The sequence below is a fragment of the Pongo pygmaeus genome, chromosome 11, assembly GCF_028885625.2.
Source record: "Pongo pygmaeus isolate AG05252 chromosome 11, NHGRI_mPonPyg2-v2.0_pri, whole genome shotgun sequence".
Classification (NCBI taxonomy): domain Eukaryota; kingdom Metazoa; phylum Chordata; class Mammalia; order Primates; family Hominidae; genus Pongo; species Pongo pygmaeus.
This window is the reverse complement of record NC_072384.2, coordinates 94,373,565-94,395,170: the sequence shown is the minus strand read 5'-3', so window position 1 is coordinate 94,395,170 and position 21,606 is coordinate 94,373,565. Positions and strand designations below refer to the sequence as shown.

General features: G+C 31.2%; 1 long non-coding RNA gene across 1 annotated transcript in view; it reads right to left on the bottom strand.

Moving 5' to 3' along the window:
• Nucleotides 1-2,794: 2,794 nt before the first annotated feature.
• The window catches only part of LOC129031712 (uncharacterized), an 86,967-nt gene continuing 68,155 nt past the window's right edge, over nucleotides 2,795-21,606 (bottom strand). Inside the window, exons 5-6 of the long non-coding RNA XR_008501100.1 lie at nucleotides 5,998-6,223; nucleotides 2,795-3,119 (exon numbers count right to left, since the gene is read on the bottom strand). This is a non-coding gene — a long non-coding RNA (uncharacterized LOC129031712). The remainder of the gene's footprint in view (nucleotides 3,120-5,997; nucleotides 6,224-21,606) is intronic.

Here is a 21,606-nt window from a genome sequence, read left to right as displayed (position 1 = left end):
TACAAGTGACTGTTGTTTCTTTAGCAGTTACCTTATCCTCAATTACATTAGCCTCACTCTAGTATATCATCCATATAGATAAGATTTGGTGACATACCTAACCATAAACTTGCTCCCCCTTCCTGGTAACACAATCCAGGGCAGTCTTACTTCCTTAATTTCTTCCCCAAATAACCAAATCCCAAATGATACAATAGGTTCTTTTAATACTGTCTTACTGAGATAACTTCACATTTTCCCGTTGTGTAAAGTATTTATTGCTGCAAACAAGAATAAACTCAGGGGTGTTCCTGGTGGTCTTTGGTTATAGGATATGGACACAAGAAACAGAAAATAGATTGTAAGTGTTTAAAGACTTTATTGTGATGGGGAGAGGTATTAGTTAAGTCCTGGAAGAATATAATGCAGGAAGATAAAGAAAGATAATAGAAATCAAAGATCAAATTTTCTCTCCTCCTAGAATTTTATGCAGCTTCCACTAAAGAGTGTTGTAACTTATTGATTAAATTATCCAATTCAGTAAAAGTATGCTGAATGAAGCAGGAAAGCTGTTTCTGTATGCTCAGTTTAAATTACAATTAAGTTTCCAGCTGGAGAGCCACAAAATATAGTAGAACCCTCACAGGGATGGTATTTGCCTTGTTCTATTTTAGGATTCCATAGCAATATCACCTTATAGTAACAGCTGTTTGTAGCAATGGGATTGGTATGAATTTTTCTTCTACTGCCTGGCAAATTGAAAAGCTATAAAATATTTTCAGTTCATTTCAGGTTCAGGTATCCCTAGGAGCAATTGTCTTCATTCAATCAGAAAGGAAGGTACTAAGATTGCAAAACAGAGATTAAGTAACTGAATGCAAACTGCTGTTGGTTGAAAACTCCAACTGGGACTTTATTGCCAAGCACCAGACATTAGAAGATCAGTGGCTAAATTAGCCAGAGTAAACATCCTGAGGTACAAAACTAGTGCCAGATCACTGAGCTATCAAAAAGATAAGTGGGTTGACAGAGTGGCTGAAGAAAGACATAAGTAAATATGGATAAATTCAGTACCCATTCATATAATGATGGACATTATTTGAAAAAGAAATGTCAGAATCATAAATTCAGTTATAAATATGCAGAATGAAATTTTGAAAGGTTTATGCTCTTGTTAGGAAAAAATAGCTATATCAGGATTAATATTACATATTTAATGAGTCTCAATATAAGAACCCCATGAAAGTTGTTAAAATAATGAAAGTAATGCTGATTTAATAATTAGATATTGAAAACTTACATCCTCAGTGGCATTATTTGTTAAAACAAGCACACAGAAAACATATTTTCCTTCTCTTCCCCTACTGTACTTCTTAAATCTTAATTTCTCAGTTTAAAAAATGTGTTGCTATAATATGCATTCTAAAATTATAAAAATTATAATTTTATACTTAATGACATTTTTTTCAAACAGAAAACATATAGCCAGGACTAGATCAAAAGTCAATGTTACCATCATCCTAGTTCCTGTCTAGTAACTATTTTAATATCTACTATCAAATTACATTCTTTATAGAAATGGTATCCTCTGCCAAAACTGAGATGAGTAACTATAATTGTTGTTATTATTATTATTTGTAGTAGTAGTAGTAGTGTACTATGTAATGTCTTAGCACCCTAACAAGTTTGAATAGAAAGCTCATAAAATAACTGAAATTTCAAGCATTTGAGTTTTAATCTTTTAAAAACCGTTTTTAGGTGATTTTTTTCCCCAAAATTATAGGCTGTCATAATAAGTTTGAACTTTATCTATAACAATAGAAAGCCATTAAAGAAATTTATGCCCTAGAAGGGCATGAGTGCACTTTTGTTTTGGAAAAATAAGACATTAGGGGATGTAGATGATGGGTTATTAAGAAGAAAATAGGGTTGCAGTACAGAAAACCAGTTTAGAAGCTAAGGAATTAATCCATTAAATAAATTATAAAATTTAAGGATGTCTCAATAAGTTTGAGTGTAATGGAAAGTATTTAGCAATAAAATAATCATATTTAAATGACTAATTTAATATGAAGATGTAATAGAGAAAAGAGTTATAGTCTCAAGTTCTTGTTTGGTGGATGTTCATATTATTAATGGCAAAAATATATAAGTAATAGGTCAGAGCTAAAGGCTTATATATTTGGATAGTTCCCAGTCAGGTTGATTTTATACCAAAATAACTTTTATGAAAAAGAGAAGGTAGTAACAATGCTGTAGACTATTTAATCTCTTGCCAAATAAATACTGAAAATTACAAAAATACTATTTTTCATTTGATTATTAAATAGGCATATTCAACTGAGATCCTGATTCTCCCTCAAACCATCCCCTCCTTAATGTTCCCACTCAGTTATTGGTCACGTAAATTGATGGGGTAAGGATTTACCACAACACTACCAGTTGTTCAGATAAAAAATTTTGATACAGTCTTTAACTTGATCTTTCTCATAACCCATATCTGTTTCATCTTTTTGCTGAAACTTTAATATGTACCCAGGATTCCACGTTCTCACTCAACCATTGCTACCATACTGCTTTAGGTCACCATCCCAGCTCCTCTGGATTATCAAAATAACCTCATAACTTGCCTTCCTACTTCTGCCCTTAATGCACTTTCATTTTGTTTGCAATATGGTAACAAAGGTGATTCTGTTAAAACACTTCATATTATGTCACTTCTCAGTTTGGAACCTTCTATTTTTTTCTTATCACATTTAGAATTGAAGCCAAATTTCTTGCTTAAAGTGAAAAGGACTACATTACATTCTTCTGTGCTAATTTCTCTTTTATTCTTTCATTACAGTCACACAGGCATGATTATAGCTTCTCAAACAAAGTTGGCATGCCCTCAACACAGGACCTTTGGACTTGATTTTTTTTTCCTGCATGGAAGTTTTTTATTATTATTATTTTATAGAAAAATAGAAACATATTTCTCACAGTTCTGGAGGCTGAGAATTCCAAGATCTAGGTGCTGGCAATTGGTGTCTGATGAGGGCTTTCTTGCAGTGTCCTCACACAGTGGAAGGTGGAAGGCAGAACAGCAAAAAGGGAATGAATTCCTTCCAGCAGCTTCCTTTATAAATCTGCCTGGAGTACTTAAAAACAAACAAACAAACAACAAAAACCACAGTTAGTTCTCTCAGTTCTTTCAGGTATTTACATAGTTATCTGCTAATCCTTCCTTGCTCACTTACATAACATTGCACCATTACTTAACCATTTCACCTCCTCCTTCCTCACTTTATTTTTCCCCCCGTAGGATTTAGTAGTATCTGACCCATTTTGTATACTTTATTTTTATTTTCATGCACACACACACACACACACACACACATACACATACACATGCTAATATTAGTAAGCAAGGATTATTGTCTCTTGTCACAACTGCATCTCTAACATCTAAATATATTTAGTGTATATACATTTAAGGTATATTTAAAATTAAGTAAACAATAAAATGTGGCAAGGCAATTTTGTTAAAAATGTATTGCCTATACTTTGTGAATATTAATCACTATTTAAACAGATTTGGAGCTATCTTTAGTAAATCTTAAGAATATGAAATATTAATATCACTGAACTTTAAGTAATTGCTGTAAGGACTTACAAGCATACACACATGCAGTGTACAAATGTTAAGTCCCTGGCTTTGATATTGTACTATACTTATATAAAATGTAATCATTGGAGAAAATTAGGCGAAGAGTATGCAGGATGAATCCATACTTATTTCAAAGTGAAAAGTTTAAAAAGTAATTATTGTTAGGCAGTTCTAACTTTTACTTGATAGGTTACCCTTAATTAGTTTGTATTAATCAGAGAAATGCTTCGTTTTTCTGGTTTGCTTAATTCTTAGTTAAAAGATAACAAACAATTTTATTGCAGAGGAAATTTCCTAACACATTCTTTCACTCTCCTTTGATTTTTATTTAAACTAAAACCAGCATGACAGTCCCATTGAAAAATTCCTCATGACAAAAATCTCTTATCAGGAAACTATGTTTGAGACACATACACATTACAAGCTATTGAAGGGGCTGCTTCTCATAAAACATGCACTTTTTATTTAAGTACTTCAAAGGTACTTTATGTTTGTACACTTTAAACATTTTGATTGCTAAGTCATTTAAATCTTTCAAAATGTAATTATTTCAAATATTTTTATATTGGCTAAAACCAATTATGTTCTATACTGTAATACAATAACTTAGTTGTTTCTTGGGTATCTAGAACTAAATATTTTTAGATGACTTTTAATTCTTTTACCAGACTTGCCTGTATTTTTTTCTTTTACTTGCTTTAATTTTCTTTTATTATGTTCATATTCTTTCTTCTTTTTCCTCCACTGTTTCCAATGATTATTAGGCACAGAAGGAACACTTTGTAACTTCCCTGACTAAATAATGTCTCTTACTGCTTTCTCTTTAAGGAGGTGAATGCTTATTTTATCTGCATCAAAATTATATGAACTGGAATGACATTTATTTGTCATGTATCTCATGTAAACTGAGACAGTTCCTCAATTTTTCTGTCTTTCCTTATTTTGAAATTATTTTTGAGAAGTGAAGGTCAGTTATTTTGTAGACTGTCCCTCAATCTGGATTTATATGATATTTTTTCATGATTAGATTTACTTTATACATTTTTAGTGAGAATGCTCTGGAAGTGATTTTTTTCTTTTGTTCTCAGTAAATGAAATCAAAACGAATATAATACTGATTTTTCTCAGTATTGGTGATGCTAAATATCATGTTCTTAAGTTGGTGTCTACTAGGTTTCTCCATTATAAAGTTATGAATTTTATCTTTTGGATTTATAAGAAAAAAAGAAATGTAATTTGAAACTGCTAGAAAAGCTTGATGCTCATCAAATGTTTACCAACAATTGTTATTAGCAACCATTGAGTATTTTCTAATTCCACTTGTATATTTCCATATCTATACATCTACATCTATATGGATATAAACATAGCTATCTTCCTATCATAAGGAAGAGCTCTTTTTCCTTACCTATTTTTTGTTGTGTATATCAGTTTGGATTCATGAATTATTATCTTATTCAGTGTGTTAAAAGCAATTACTCTATTTCAGCATGCAAATTTTCTATTGATGTATCTGTCTGTCCATAGTGACCTGTCTATTTATGTCTACTGAAACTTGAGAACAAAAGTCAGAGGTTTTGGTATTTCAGGAAAGTAATGCTATGTATATTATATATACCTTGAAACATGTGAGTGTCCACGTATTTTGACAGTGAAATATATGAATATTCAAACTAAATGTGATCATAAAGACTATATATAGCATCCTAGTCAACTCAAATCAGATTTAACCATTAAATGAATAACATTTTGGTTCTCAAAGATATAGGAATTTAGAATTCTGAATAAGGCATTGTGAACCTCTGCCTGGTTCTCCTATTTTAAATAGTGTATTATTTTATATTTATAAAATGTGTGCCATCTTTATATTGTATACTGTTTAGGTTAACTAAAATCTAGAGCTTAAATATGGTTATGAGGCTGTCTTAGGAGTTAGAGAAATTACATTAATCTTGGATTATATATTAATTAAAAATGCATACAGAGTTAAAAAACATTCAGGAAAAATTTTTAATAAATTTTAAAGACTAAGTTAATATCTATGTAAACCAAAGAATATTTATATTTATGGATGTTTGCTTCACATATAAAAGTTCAACTTAGATTTATGTGCTATCTAATAAAGTTGTGCCATGGTACAGTATGAATACCATCTTGGAGATTTTGTTCTTTATATAAGAATATATAAACTAGTAAAAAATTACATACCAGCTGACTAAAAATATGCAAGGTTGTTCAGGTAGGAATGAAAGGCAAATCTGATAATTTTATATTAAAAATTTACTCTAAGAAATTATCTTTCTCAAGAAAATTTTATAGCCATAAAATTAATCATAAAGCACGGTATACCGGGACATATGCTTGGTTACCTGAAATTAATTGCAGGACCCAATAAGTAGGTTACTCTCTAGTTAAAAGAAAAAACTTGATTAGTTTCTTTCTCTCCATTGCCCTGCTTTTGAGTGAGGTGACAGGCTACTGGATGAAAACACTGCAACCAGATGAATGGAAAAGTTGTGTTGCCAGGGAAACCTCTTCCAGGAGTTGTGTGGTCCTCATGAAGCTCTCCTTTTTTCCTTACAGCAGTAGTAGTTCCTTCATGGTACAAGAAAAAGATCAAGACTAACATGTGGTCATAAAACAGGAATGTATTTTCTATAAAATATCAGTACCCTACATCAATCTATTACTACTTTATGGTCTCTAATAAAATTTAAAATAACTTATTAAAAGGAAAAATTAGATCCTTCATCTTTGTGTACATTATTTAATTTCATTGTTGCCTTCAAGGCTTCCAATAAATGTGTCATATCTTAGATATATAAAGTTTAAATTGGTATAGAGCTATTATGATTTCTACCTTTTCTGTTTTTAGTGGCCTACTGTGTCAATGCATTATCTATAATAGTTCCTCATACATTAGTTTTAATTTATTCCTGGAAAAAAAGAACACCTACATGGTTTGTCTAAAAGCATTTTTCCCTGGGATTAAAAGGATTGCCATTTTTACATGCTAGTCTGAAATGAAAATGAATAAAAATGAGAGCTATTTTCATTTTCCAAACATGGCCTTTGAAGTTTTCAAAGTGAACCTTGATAGGAGAATAAGGCCAGATAAAAATGTTACTACAGCTCCGGCCTCAGGAAGAAAAAAATCAAAACAGAAATTTCCCATGGTGATTCCCTTTCCAGAGAACTGATCATTAAACCATCATGCTGTTTGACATTCTTTACAGAAGTATGGCATTGCTTCGACTAGAGTTTAATTTGAGGAATTACCTTTTCTTATTTTTTAATACTGTAACTTTAAAAGGAATAAAATAAAGACATTCTGACCATCACAATGAGTGCCCTCTGTACAAAGGAAAACACCATTTCCTCTTAAATCCCAAAGGAACAAATCTAGATTTGAAACCACCAGGGAGCTATATACTTGAATGGCAATGTTTTGGCCCTGACACATTTGTTTTTACTAAATTGCAGTTGCGCATTTACCACCAGTTTACCTTCTGGACATTAAAAAAAATCATAAGAACTCGCAAGCTTTCCTTTTGTGTAGATGTTATTGAGAACATCAGTCAATGTGTGGAATAGCTTCCTCTTTACAGTATCCCCAAGGAGAAATTCCTCTCAAGCCTCACTATCAGCAAAAGCTATATATCTTTTAAACAACTGGCTCCCATCCCTCCTCACTTCCCTAATATTTCAGACACTGTGTTTCTAAATTTCATCCTGATTGCTTTGACCATTAGGAAGTTGAGAGAAAACATTTTGGTACATCTCTGCACCTACTCAAGACTTTATGGTAGGCATTTCTATGAGCTAATCTTAACCCTTACCCTTACTTTCTATTTCCTTTTCCATGATTTACCTTCTTCTATTGCTCAAGTGTTTTTTTTTTTTTTTTAATATTGTAGTCATTTTAAACGTAAAATAAATAAAAACATTAGGTAGGTATATAAAAGGATGTTTTGGCTTTTGTATGTAACCAAAATTCAAAACGCTTTCTTTATAATTAGTGACTGCTTAATATAATACTAATTGGATTAAATATATTTTTCTATTACACATTGGGGGGGTGTGGTAGTGATGGGGAACTATTTAGTTCCTGACTCTAGACTCTTGTTTAGTTTTGTCTACTTCTTAATCTTCTTACTCTCTAATGAGTGTCTTAATCTCAGTAGTTTCACATTCTTCTCAAGCAATGCTATTCACTGTTCCTACAAGTACTTCTAAATTTTTTATTGTATAGTTTAACTTGAGATTTCAAATAATAAACTGCCAAAAATTTAATTACAATATTCAAACTAATTGGATATGGTAATCAGCGGGCCTCTCAGAGGTGTTTTATCTTGATTTCTAGTGGCATAAGCAGTATACTATTGGCGTTAACACAGAACCACTTCTGGGATGTATTTCTATCAAATGTTATTTCAACACTTAGAGAAATCTCCAAATAATAGTTTGATTAGTTTCAGATATAAAATAAGAACAAGTGAAGAAAATTGAGGCATTGAGGAGTGGCTGACATTTATCGAGTATTTACTATGTACTAGCCACTAGGTTTTCATATTTGGCTTTAAAGAAAGATTCAGCTTTGGAAGGGCAACGATATATTGACATATCTCTGTAATCTGCCTTCCTTCAACAGACATATAAATTATCTGTGAGATAATAGTAAGATAGGTAGCTATAAAGCGGCACTTTTAGAAAAGACCTAAAGCCAAGAGCATGCAATGCTCTTATTTATTCTTACGACTTTTAAGACTTCTGGAAAGCTCAAAGTTTCGCTTTATGTCCAATTCAATTATTTTACCTCAGATACCTAAGTTTCCTGTTATTATTCGTAACCTCCACCCTTTTATTTTTATTTCTATTTTTTCATTTTTAAAACTTGGATCTGTATTAATCATTGAGTCTAGGAGAGAGATAAATTAGCAATGTTTGTGGGTAAAGAATAACTCTTAGCAAATAGGAAGACGATATTCTGTTTGCAACTCTAGTTTGTTTGTTTGTTTTTTTTTTTACTTCAAACTTTAAGGCTATGCCTTGACTACCACGTTTTTCTTTGTCTTCTATCTTCCAAGACAGTCTGTAATATTTATGAATAAATCTATGGCTGAAAATTGTGTATTCCTCTTCAGAATGGAAGAGGTCTAATAGATTTTAAACTAGCCAGTTTAATAAGAGACAAACTGGTATGCTGAACACTGAAAAGCAGCTTCATATATGAATGAAATCTTTATTGCCAAAAGATAAAGAAAAGAACTTGATGTTAATATTGTGAAATACTGAATAAAAAACTAAAGAATAACAATATATTATTTATTTATCTTTTGTTTGATTTCATTTTGGAGAGGGCTTAATGTGACCCTTGAGTATGTACATCAAGAAATTACATAAATGCAAATCCAAGGCTCTGAAATATTCTGTTGGCATTGTTAACCTTTAATTGGTTATGCCATTAAATTAGTTGTAAAGCATTATAGTACATGACTGGTCAGCCATACTGTATATAGTTGGGTGGTCCTCTAAATTTATATAGATTGTTATATATTTCATAGTCAAACTTTTAGCCATTTAATTAAAATGTATATGTAATGCTTATAGAATTGATGACCTGTGTGATCTTTTCTGTGTGTAATTTTAATATTCCCCAATTGGCCTAGCTCAGAAGCATATGTGTGCCAGGAATAAGTATTTAGGTGAATAAGATATATGATTAAAAGTCAAGATTGAAAACTAGACTTTTTGAAAATAAGATTACCATTTTTTTTTCCCAAAAAGGAAACTTCTTTACAGTATGGATGTTACAGTTGAATTTTTGGGAGGCTACTATATCAGTTATCATCTTAATGCTACTAGAAGACAATCATATACAATAACTTGTGATAAGGATTTTTTATTATCTCTTTGAGTCAGACTCTAAATTATAGTATTAGAATCCAAGACATGCTCTTATGTTTTATGAATGTAGTAATATTGAGAAGCTATTTCTAAATACAGAATATTTCAAATTATTTAGGAAAACTCTTAAAGGATTAAAATTTCCCAATAATACGTCTTATCTGACATATTGTGGAAAATTTCTAGCTCCTGTAGAACTTTACCAAATAGCATTTTATATAAATATATGAAACCCCTACTTTATGCTAAAATTCGCCTGACTTACAACTGGAGAATATACCAGTTACCACATTCCAATACTGTAATAGAAGAAGGCAGGCTGTCTAGGCAATTTGTGCATCTGGTGCTGTAAAACATGGTGGGCTGACATAGCAATGAAAGTCTGTCTTCTTACTCCCTCTTCTTTACAGTGGGATTAAGTGCATGAGATATTCATATATACTGTGAGGTGCTTTAAGTTGCGAAGCAGATAATATTCTCATAGCTTCATTTTCTTCAATGTGACTCTCATTGCATGAATCACTGTTAGCGAGACTATATATTCACTGAATTAAAAAAAAACTATAAAGGTAAAATACTCTGTCAAATACAGCAAAGAAGAAAGTGGGAGGGAACTGATATTTGGCTGCTTGTCTACTACGTACAAACACACTAATAGGAAATGTATACGCACTTGAAACTTAAGGATTATACCTGATGAATTTGATATATTTTCATATTCTAAAAATAAGGAAACTGAGACTCAGAAAGAATAGCTCCCAATAGGATATATGGCTATAAAATGGCAGATCCAACATTCAAAGAACCAATATTAAAACCCCAAATCCCATTTATTTCCAGTGCACTCAAACTTGTCTGCTGATAATCATCTAGAGCTGTCACTGAAATCAATATCCCAGGTCCTCCCCTTTGAGACTATATTATAGTTGCCCAGGTACTCCCCAGGAATCTGGATTGTAACAAGGACCTCATATAATTCTTACAGTCAAGTATTTTTGAAAACACTGCTCCGCAGCTTACTACCTTCTCTGCAGTTGAAATAATGTGTTTCTTGTATCTAAGAAACACACAATTCTAAGTGACTCTTTGGACCTACAGCTTTGTTATATTTATGCTATTTTTATACTACATGTTCTTCTAAATTCTTTTTAATCTTTTAAAAATTCAAAGAAATTACCTGACAACGTGATAGAAGGCCAGGGTTGTAATAACAATACCTAACAAAATGTTTAGGGAGTTTTAATTTTTTAAATGTTTTTCCTAAGGCACAATCCCTACTAGAGCCAAGGCACTCCATGCAGATGGGCACATTTTCTTACACCTGGATTGGTCCCAAAAGCATTATCTGTTGGAAGACCTTACTGTTTTAATTGCAAACTTATATCTGGCTTTGTGGAATCCAGGCAGCAATGTTAAATTACATTTTTCAGTAGCTTCGAGGCTCTATCTGTAATTAGTGGCTTCTGTTCTTTATTACATTGATCAGTAATGCAGCTCTATTTATCACCGCAGTCTCAGTTAATTATCCTTGCTAATGATTTTCATGGTGTAAAGAATCTTCAGGACCCATTTGTAAAGATATTTTTGCATTGAAATTATTGGATAGTATGACACCATAGTGAGCTGATAAACTGTTGGAGGGATGTTACCATGGGAGATGGTTACTTTCATTCTATTGTATCTGCTTTGACTGGGGAGAAGTTACAGAAGAGGGGATGCGATGTAATTTTGCATTTATGAGTTTATAATACTACAGGTGTGCAAAGAGGCGGGAAGCAGTCAACCAGAACACAAAGAGAAAATTTTCCTCTGCATGCCTGAGACACTGGTAATACTGTTGGTGGCTGCTCCATCTAGTATTCAAATTAAATAAGATTAAATGAAACTGCTACTTCATCATGTGTTTACATTTTAAAATATCTTATGTGGAGAAAATAATTTGAATTTAGGAAAAATTGTGTGACACAGTGATTTGTGTATTCCTTTTGGATTGTTAGCAGGAATTTTAGGATAAGTTGCTGATCTCTGGTAGGTATGACATGTTAATATTAGATTACTTTTCAAAACTTACATTATTGTAAACCTCACATTAAAAATACATAATTTTAAAAAAAGGTCCAAAGTTTTTAGCTTTAGAAACCATATTGAAATTAGTGTTAATTAAAAACAATTTTCATAAGATGATTTGTATAAATTTTAAAGAAAAAGTCTTCAATTATTTCTGATGTCATTTTTATGCAAATCATATCAGACATGTATCAAATGATCTTCCACCTCCTTTAAAAAATACTTATAATGAGAAATGATTTTTTGAAAATAAAAGAATAAAATATTATAATACAAGATTGAATAAGAAATGTCACTGAGAGAATTATATCTATCAAATTTAGGTAAAATTTTATTGTTTATTTTGTTGACAAAAATAACTTGTAAACTTTTTTTTAAAAGTTTTTGTCTTCATACTTTCATTCTTACTTTTCCTCACTCAAGTTGTTTTCTTTTTATATAATCTAAGCTAATTTTACGATTGGATTCAGCACATAAATGATGGACAGTAAAGCCTGTGAAATAAGATGTTAGAACTGATATTTGTTGCCAGATTCCAAACAAAAATAGTCAATTACAATACCTTTTTGTGACCATGAGAAACGAAATTACATTTAATCATGAACTATTCAAAATTATGTGTATACATAGATTAATAATGTCTATGAGAGTCAATACAAAATAATTAAAAATTTTTTAAATTAGAAATTAATTTAGTGTCAGCTATTAAAATGTATGGCAGTATCAAAACTAAATATAATTAGAAAAAGTTTAAAAAGTTCTTGACTACTAAATTGTCTTGACAAATTTTAACGTATTTATTTATTTACTTTTTTTTGATGATTGTCATCTGGAAACAGCATCCTGAATCACTGTGAGAAAAATACGTAATAGATCATGATTCATTAAGGCCCAAACTTCGATTGATCATTAGATTTCTGACTGCTAGAAATTCCCAAAGCACAGGGGCTGGCTTTTCAAAATTGTAAGAGGTATTTTGATCCATGGGAATAAGATATCATTAAACTATTCAATAATACCTCAGCTAAGAGAATTACCCCATCAAATGTATAAGATGTTTTATATTAAAAAATCTGTCTCTATATCTTTCTATCTACCTATCATCTACTCTCTCTTTCATCTCTCTATGATCTTTCACAGCTATCATCTATACATTGACATCATCAGACTTTCTGTGGCTTCTGGGTATGAAAAGGAACAAAATTTTGTGTCATACTCTCTGGAAACAAGAGGGTAGAAAAAGACAGGTGTAAGTTCCAGAAGTAAGCTCCCTCCACCCAATTCCACCCTGCTCACCAGCAAAATCTTTTGGACAATGAACATTGAGGATTGGTGTCATAAAAAGTATCACTGATATCTCCACAATATCTCAGCCTTACTGACAACTTGTAACACAATGATGTCCTATGTTAGAAAAGGTCATAAAGAACGATGTTCATATGGTAATGTCCTGGCCAAGACAACTATATACACATGAACTATCGAGGACATGATGACTTTGGACAAATTACTTAAACTCTGAGATTAATTGTCATCAAATGTAAATTGGGTAGAATAACACACAACTCATAGGGTTTTATAAAGATGAACTGGACACAACCGGATAAACATTGCATGACAAGGAAATGACAAAGGATTGTTAATTCATATCTCCATGTTTTTAATACCTAGTCCACATATTTTTCTTATTTTTTCTTACTACCCCTAATTTTTTTCTTTCATTGAATTCTTTGTAAATTAAGGACATCAATCATACTAAATACAATGCATTTTTAAATTATATCATTCATCTTTGGCTTTTGTTTATTATAGAGTATTCCTTAGGGGATTTTAAAATGTGTAAACATATAAAGTAACATATATTGTTTTTGGTTTTGGTTCTGCTTCGTAAATGCTCCTGCTTAATCTAATATTATAAGAAGAGAGGTGTTATAGCATCAATATATTTTATAGTCATGAGGCACTACAAGTGGGGGTAGGAAGATTTGTTAAGATAAAATTGCTCTAGGCTTCACCTGAGAAGATTAGGCCTAGGCTAGGCGCAGTGGCTCATGCCTGTAATCCCAGCCCTTTGGGAGGCTGAGGCGGGTGGATCATTTGAGGTCAGGAGTTTGAGACCAGCCTGGCCAACATGGCGAAACCCCGTCTCTACTAAAAATATAAAAATTAGCAAGGTGTGGTGGTGCATGCCTGCAGTTCCAGCTACCCAGGAGGCTGAGGCAGGAGAATTGCTTGAACCTGGGAGGTGGAGGCTGCAGTGAGCCAAGACTGTGCCACTGCACTCCAGCCTGGGCAACAGAGCGAGACACCATCTCAAAAAAAAAGAGAGAGAGAAGATTAGGCCTGATATGGGGCAATAGTGATGATGATGAAGAAGAGAGCAAAGCCTAGAAAATATATATTCAAGCAAAACTGGTACACCTGTACGCTTATGTTGTAGGCCAGAAAAAAGTGAACAAACTGAATAACTAATTGCTTTTTGGCCTCAATAAATATTTGACCTCACTGGACTTCAGTTTTTTATCTATAATATAAAAATATTAAACTCACTTGTCGTTAAACGCTATGCCATGTCTGAAATTTTATTATTTGAAAAAAAGTCTCTGGAAACTCAAAGGCATGAACGCTATTTCTGTTTGTTAAGAGGAAAAACATATGAACAAATAAGTGGACAAAATAGGCACAAATACAAAATACAAAATAGGCACAAATAAGTAAAATGGAAAAGTACTTAATTGAAAACTCAGTTCTCTAGAATACAGATAAAATTATAATGAAAAGAAAATAAGCCTGAGAAGCCAAATTATACATTATAATGTATACTGTGTATCATCCCAGTGAATAGCAAATAATTCGTGGGTAAAATAAAGTATTTCTTGTAAGTAAAAAGCTTTTCATCCCAGCTGTATCTGTGAACAAATCAAAATGAAAAATACAGTGTTTGGGTTTTCTAATTGGTGAAAGTATCCTCATCGTATGTTGCTCAGGAGCTAGTTTCTCCAGGAAAATACAGGTATTCTGAAAGTTTTAAAATAGGCCTTCTAAGTAAATAAGAGAGCCATCTTTCATTCGGCAAACAGTGAAGACAGTATGTCAAGGAGATTCAGATTTATTCCTCTAAATACTCAGATTTATTCATCTATCCATAATCCATTATTCTATACTTTAAAGATAGTTTCTCTTCAATAGCTATATGAGAATGAGATGCTAAATTAACCCAGCTTTTTTATATGCTGTACCTTAGCATTCAAATCATGCATATATGAATGATTTTAGAAGTTTCTTCATAGATATGCATAGAAGAGGAAATGAGATATTTTCTAAAAATAAAATTAGCCTATGAGGGCCTTCATAAAATTAGAGAGACTTCCTTGTGTTTCATACTGTGATTAAGAGTACAGATAACAAGCTGGAAAAGTGAAAGCTAAAATTTATTCTGTGCTTCTTATGTGCAGGACATTATGCTGAGTATTTTACAAGCGTTTTTCCATTTAACTCTCACATCTACTCAACAAAATATTAGATAAGATTATTAGCACCATTTTACAGATGGGGGGACTATAGGTATTATGGAGCAAATAATTGAACTACAGAGTAACAACTATATAAATTCAGAGATGAAAGACAACTCTCAATAATATGATTAGGAATAAAGCAAAACCAAGGAACTTTACACAGTGGTGATGCTTTTATTCTATTTTATTTTACTTTTTCAAAAATGCTTCCCTTTAGCGCAACTCTATAAACTTATGTTAATCTTGAAGTAAACCTGGTGAAAAAAAGAATAATCTATGTTAATATCTGACACTCAAATTGCTCCACTTTTGAAACATCCATTTGATTGTGATTGAATATGTATTTTCTTCAGGGAAAAATTTTAATGTCTACTCATTGTTGGTGAAAGTCATTTTTATTGTCACACTTCTCTTGAAAAATATTCTCATGAATATAGTCTTCATTGTTGATATTTGAAGATTTATTTTTCAAACACCTTGTTAGGTTTTATGAAAAAACAGAATAGATAGTTACTAATATACGTATTTAATTAAGGCATTTTTATAAAATAATAAAGTCTAAAATAAAATTAGTAAAAATTCACATGTATGATAACTTTAAACTAAGGTATATCTGCTAAGCCATGAGTAATGGAAGGTACTAAACGGAACTGACCAAATTAAATATATTATTTATACTCAGTATTGACAGTATAATTTATATAAAAAATAGAATATATTTACATTATAGATTCCTTTTTATTGGTTTTAATTATCTCATATAGATATTCTATTTTTTCTAAATGTTATAGTATCTCATTTTATAGCACCATAACTTATTAAAATTATGTGGGTGGCAGAAGCTTACATTACTGTAAGTATAAGTAACAATTATTCTCTGAAAAATTACAATTCTAAATTGTGTTAATTTATTCTGTATTGTGAAAACGATAGGGTTCGGATTTGTTTGTATCAGGAAGTATATACCAATATATTCTTTTAAAACTTTATGTCAACTTGTGTATTCAGTGCTGTAAGAAGACATTAATAAATATTTTAGTTGAAAACAAAATTCTAAGTATTTTGATGACCTTTAATACCATCTCTAACTATTCGAACTACTGTAACAAAAACATACTATTTAAACATCCTCTCAATAATTCCAATAGAAATACAATGTGAATCATATCAGTTTAAATTTCTTATTAGTCACACTTAAAAAGTAAGTGAAATTAACTAATAATATATTTTATTGTAACCCAATGTATCCAACATATTACAATTTTGATATGTACTCCATATAAAATATTAAAGATTTTTTTTTTCTAGTAGAGGGAGTACTGTGTCTTGAAATCCAGTGAACATTTAACACTTAGGGTTCACATTAGACTGTTCACATTTGAAGAGCTCAATAGTCACACATGAGTAGTGGCTACCATAATGGACAGTGAAGTTCTAGAAAATAATCTGCAAGACAAAAACACCCTTATTTACTTTTTTTTGGTAATAAAATTTTCAGTACTCATTTTTAAATTTAAAACTCTGATGTATCATTTATTTTTCTTTATCATTAAAGTTAATTGTAGCAGCTTAATGTAAAAAAAGTAGGCTTAGAGTGACATTAAAATGAATAAGGTGTTTATTCTCTTAGGGAAGTGATGTGGTGAGAAAAAGTGGAGATTTTGAAATAGAAGGGTTTGCAGGGCAAGATGGTTCATGCCTGTAATCTCAGCACTTTGGGAAGCCAAAGCAGGAGGACCACTTGAGCCCAGGAGTTCAAGACCAGCCTGGGCAACATAGGGAGACTTCATCTTTATTTTTGAAGTAAATAAAAAATAAAGAAAATTTTAAAAATGAAATAGGAGGGTTTTATGTTGTAGCAGGAAGGCAATACAAAAAAGTAATTCTCAATTTATGCTTTCAATATTATTCAATATTTTTACATTATGGACGAAGGGACATCATAGGAATATCATCCATATATTTTCTGTCCAAGGAGGGTTTAGTCTAGGATATCACTTCTTAACTATTTCATTAAAATATCATTTATTATAAGTCAAATTTATATTTTCTTTTTTATTATTAATCATTACTGCATCACAGAACTTTGAATTACACTGATACTCATATAGCCTGGTTTGGTTTTAGTCAGTATGTCTAATAAATTTGTTCAGACTTTTCACATCAATTTATTCAGATTTTTAGTTTTACAAAGGTCCAAAGTTAACTGAACCAATTTGATAAATTTTTATTTCCCTTTTAATAGACAGAGATAGCATTTATCACTTTGAGTTCCTAGAGACTTTTTTTTTCCCCAAATTCTTACATATTCTCAGACATGGAATGGATTTTAGAGATAACTGAATCCAACACTTTCATATTACAGAAAATAAAACTGAGATCCAGAAAGGTTAAATGATATGCTCCAGGTCACAAAACTAATTAGTGACTCAGTTTGAACTAGTCACTATTTTCTGACTTAAAGACTAATGCAGTATTTGTCTCCTTACATTCTCTGCAACTTAATAAACCATGATTTTTTGCTATCTTTTAAATGCCTCATTCCCATATATGTTTTATAGAAAAGAAATTTTCTGATGTACAGATTAATATTTTTCTGGGTTACAATTTTCCCTATTATTTACATCATTTTGATTAAAATATGACCTGTTCTGCTGCTAGTGTAATTTATACTTAAATAAGGACAGAAGTGATGTGTAAGAAAAATTGTCTTTAATTAGGAAGTTGAGAATAAGATATTTTAAAATGAAGCATCCCTGTTGAAATAAGTGAACAATACATTTGCTTATGTTCTAATAATATTTTCTCTCTCACTTACTACCATCAACACTATTCTAGAATTACCTCTGGAAGTCATCAAGTCATACATATGTGAATTATTTAATGTAGAGGCATCAGTACTCACTCTTGTGAAGCAATACATATATCACATATTGAACATGACGTGCTATTTTCTAGGATATCTATGATAAGGAATTTAACCATTTGTGCTTAGTTTTTGGTTAAGATTATATCTTTTGAGTCATTCATTCTTATATTTCTTTCCTCATTTAACAAATAATTACTATTTACTATGTGCTAGGGAATACTTGTTTTGTCCTGAAGTTGATATTCTACTTACAGAACTGGAAAAGAAATTAATAAATTTAAAATTATATGTGCTACAAAAAGAGAAAAAGTCAAAATGCCTATTAAATCATTTGATGAGGGCATACTTCTGTAGAAGACGAGCAGATGCACAAAAGAAGTGACTGAGCATGTCACGTGAAGTGTAGTAGATGACCAGACCAGGATCGGGGAACAGAAAGAGAAAAAGTTATATGCTGGAGAGGGAACGTGCATTCCATGCTTAAAAATGGACAAGAAGCCCAGTGAAGAAAGAACATATTGAGTGTGCAGGAAACTGGTAGGAAGTTAGGTCAGAGTCATTTACATGTTTGAAAGCATACATGTCGTATGATCTTACTGATGTTATAAAATAACTATTCCAGGGCTGTATCAAGATTTAACTAGGAGACGGCAAGAGAGGAAGCAGGAAGGTCAACTAGCGTGCTCACGATCCAGTCCAGACACAAGATTAAGGTGGCTTGGATAGGGTGGTATCGGTGGTGGAGGTGAGAAGTTAGGTCTGTCTGGTGTATATTATATATTTAAGATGCTAATGATAACTCTAAAGTTATGGGCAGAGAAATAGCAAAATTATAATACTTTTTATTGAGAATAAAATCCCTATTTTATGTCCTGCCTGAGAAAGAAAACAGTTAATAATTAAACCTGAAGCAAAATAGCCCTTTAACATTTAGATTTATACGTAGAGATGAAATGTAGATAGTTAGGTTTACAAATCTGCAACTCAAGGAGAAATTAGGGATTTAAATTTTAGAACCTTAATAAAATAATTTCAGAGAAATGGATGAAATGATATAGCTTAACAAGAGGATATGTAGAAAGAGAGATTAAAAAAAGATAAAAAATGAACACTAGCTTACTTCATTATTTAGATGTCAGGAAGATAATAAGCAACCAGCAATAGAGACTGAGAAGAACTGGCCCTTGGGGTAGACAGCAAATCAAGACATAATTCTGCCTCAACGACAAAGTGAAAAAAGTGAATGTAATCAATCATGTCAAGTAATGCTTTTAGATTTAGTATGACGTCGTCTATTGACTATTCTATTTGGCTACATAGGGATCCATTCTCAAAACATGATTAAATACGTTAAAAAGAGTGTGAAATATTAGTAAAAACAGGCAGTGAAAATATACAATTTAGAAATGAGGCAGTAGTTAGAGGGAATATCAGATTAAGGGTATATTATTTTTAAGTTGGGAAATATATGGCATGTTTTAATGCTGATTAGAGAGATTCAGACAAACATTTATTGGGCACACAATATATGGTATATGTTATTTTTTTAGGCACTTAGGATAAAGGAGGTACAAAAAAGGTCTTTCTCCTCTAGGGCCATATGTCTTAGTGGGAGATGGCACATAATATATAGATATATACTATATAACATGCTGGTGACTGCCATACAGATATATATATTATATATATAATATATGATAACTTTTTATATATACAAAATATGTATAAAATATATATTTTATATATATTTATATTTATATAATATATAAAATAAATGATAAATAATATATATTATCTTTATAGATAAATATATAATATATACTATATATTATCTATAAATATATTTGTATATTTTATATATATTATATATTTATAGATAATATATATTATATATTTATAGATAATATATTATATATTATATATTTATAGATAATATATTATATATTATATATTTATAGATAATATATATTATATATTATATATTTTATATTATATATAACTGTATATACAATAGTATATATTATATACAATAGCATATATAATATAGTATATAATATATAGTATATATTATATATAATATATAGTATATTATATATTATATACTATATATATTATATATTATATACTATATATTATATATAATATATAGTATATACTATATATTATATATATACAAATAGTATAACAAAATTTACAGATGGTCAAGTCTTTGATATAAAATGGCAAAGTATTTGCATATAACCTATGCATATCCTCCCATTTACTTAAATCCTCTCTAGATTACTTACAATACCTAATACAATGCCTACAGAAAACTTCATTCACATGAATTCAACACAGTATTCAGAACATAGCAGATTGAAGCTTCAGTCTTTGAAACATTGTGGACCTTTTTTTTTAAATATTGTCAATCCATGTTTGGTTGAATCCATGGATGCAGAACCCAAGGATATGGAGGGCCAACTGTATATATACATACACATGTATATGTAATGTCAAGTTATATACTATTTGAGATGATGATGAATGCTCTACAGTAAAATAAAGGAAGGTCAGAGATACCGAGAATGACGGAAGGTATGAGGAAGTATTTTATAGATGACAATAAATAGAGGCAAAGGATTAAATAACTTGGAGAAAATAGCAACTACAATGGTCTGAGGATGGAAGAAAACATTTGCCTCGTGTGTTCAGAGTAGCAAGGGGGATGAATCAATGACTCAAACTGACAGCAAGAAGAGTGCTAGGAGTTGAGGAATAGAAGTAGCAGGGCACATTGCCCTTGTCAGAACTTCCAATACTATGTTGAATAGGAGTGGTGAGAGAGGACATCCTTGTCTTGTGTCGGTTTTCAAAGGGAATGCTTCCAGCTTTTGCCTATTCAGTTTGATTTTGGCTGAGGGTTTGTCATAAACAGCTCTTATTATTTTGAGATACGTTCTTATTATTTTGAGATACATTCCATCAATTCACAGTTTATTGGGAGTTTTTACCATGAAGGGGCATTGAGTTTTATCAAAGGCCTTTTCTGCATCTGTTGAGATAATCATGTGGTTTTTGTCATTGGTTCTGTTTATGTGATGGATTAACTTTATTGATTTGAGTATCTTGAGCCAGCCTTACATCCCAGGGATGAAGCCGACTTGATTGTGGTAGATAAGCTTTTTGATCTTCTGCTGGATTCGGTTTGCCAGTATTTTATTGAGGATTTATGCATCGATATTCATCAGGGATATTGGCCTGAAATTTTCTTTTTTTGTTGTGTCTCTGCCAGGTTTTGGTACTAGGATGATGCTGGCCTCATAAAATGAGTTAGGGAGGAGTCCCTGTTTTTCTATTGTTTGGAATAGTTTCAGAAAGAATGATACCAGCTCCTCTTTGTACCTCTGGTAGAATTTGGCTGTGAATCCATCTGGTTCTGGGCTTTTTTGGTTGGTAGGCTATTAATTACTGCCTTAATTTCAGAACTTGTTATTGGTCTGATCAGGGATTCAACTTCTTCCTGGTTTAGTCTTGGGAGGGTGTATGTGTCCAGGAATTTATCCATTTCTTCTAGATTTTCCAGTTTATTTGCATAGAGGTGTTTATATTATTCTCTGATGGTAGTTTGTATTTCTGTA